Here is a 1,726-nt window from a genome sequence, read left to right as displayed (position 1 = left end):
CATATATATTGTCTTACAGTTCAGTAGATCAAAACCCAAGTATGAATCTTACAAAAATCAAATCGGGTTGTCAGCAAGACTGCAGTCCTTTCTGCAAATTCTGAGGGAGGATGCATTTCCTACTCATTAGGTCATTGGCAGAATTTAGTTCCTTGTGACTGTAGGGTCGAGATCTCTGTTTTCTTCCTGGCTGTCAGCTGAGAGCCATTCCCAAGTATCTAGAAGCCTTCACACTCCTTGGCTCACAGCTTCTTTCCTCTGTCTTCAAAGCCAGCAACAGTGGGTTCAGTCCTTATGTCACAGCTGTCTGACTCACTCTTCTGCCTTCATCTTCCATGTTTAGACTCAGTGATTGGACTGGGTCTGTATGGATCATCCAGGATCATCTTCTCACATCAGGTTTATGAAGGGAGCATTCATAGGTTTGGGGTTCATAGGTTTGGGGATGAGGGTGTGGGCATCTTTTTTGGCGGATCATTATTCTGCCTCTTCATAGTATTTATTTATTATTTATTTATTTGTTATTATTTTATTTTTATTTTTATATAGATTTTTAAGTGAGGCAACCCTTGGTTGACCTCACAGATTGCAAGGACCTTGTCAGTTTACAATCCCTTATATATATATATTTTTTATGCCTATAGCACCTGGTCTTCCTAGGTGGTCTCTCATCCAAGTACTAAGCAGGCCCGACCCTGCTTAGCTTCTGAGATCAGACGGGATCAGGCTTGTTCAGGGTGGCATGGCCGTAGACCTCTTCATAGTATTTAGACATCAGCTCAAGCATCGCTCTCTCAGAGGAGCCTTCTTTGATCATAGAAAATACTGTTTTCTCAGTGATGATCATACCTTGAGTAGAGTGAAAACTCCTTAAGGGGAGAGTTTTCACTGTAATATTCCAAACACCTGAATAGTGATTGGTACATAATAGCTATACGTTAACGTTTATTGAATGGACAAAAGCTTGAAGAAATGGAAATGCTCTTTAAGTTATCTGGTATAGAGGATTCCAGTTTTGAGTCTTGGCATTCTCCATAAATATACCTGCTATCCATAACAGTTGACAGAATGTTCACTGTCTTCATCAATCCAGCTCCCCCTGCCCAGAGAACATGTCTTCGGCCAGTTATTCAGGGAAAATAACTCATACGAGACTTCAGTGGAAGGTATGGATTGAGCTTCAGTCTTCCCTACCAGATTCTCTGTACATCCTGAGGTGAGGATGTGCCTCTGAGTACTTCCTGCCATCAGCACTTCTTCATGCCAGTCTCTGTGGGTAACACCAGCTCGCACGTGCATCTCTCTCAAGAATTAACATGATTTGTGAGGGGAAAGAACAGTTTAAGCAATATTTAGAAAAGAGGCATTTTCTTTCTTTCCTAAAAAGAAAAAATAGAAATGTAGAATAGTTTAGCTGTCCTTCTTGAACTTCTTTTCTTTTCTTTTGCTCTGCTTCACTATTGCATAAAGAAAGAAAATCTTTTTTTTCATAATACAAGACTTTGTCTGAAGAAAAGGCAGGGAAAATATTTCTGGCTATAAAATGGAATTCTACCACTAAACACACACACACACACACACACACACACGAATTCTGGCCAGAATTTTAAACTCTCAGGCCAGGTCTCACCAGGGCATATCTTTATGGTAACATTTATGGAACATCAAACATGAAGCATAGCCTGTACTAAGTACCCTATATATATTATATCATTTAATCATTTTT

General features: G+C 39.7%; 1 pseudogene; it reads right to left on the bottom strand.

The window, feature by feature from the left end:
- Window positions 1-635: 635 nt before the first annotated feature.
- LOC112476742 lies at window positions 636-754 on the bottom strand (annotated as a pseudogene).
- Window positions 755-1,726: the final 972 nt, after the last annotated feature.

Source organism: Pteropus alecto, unplaced genomic scaffold, assembly GCF_000325575.1.
Source record: "Pteropus alecto unplaced genomic scaffold, ASM32557v1 scaffold71, whole genome shotgun sequence".
In the NCBI taxonomy this organism is placed as follows: Eukaryota; Metazoa; Chordata; class Mammalia; order Chiroptera; family Pteropodidae; genus Pteropus; species Pteropus alecto.
Note: the sequence above shows the minus strand (reverse complement) of the source record. Positions and strands in the feature narration are given on the sequence as shown.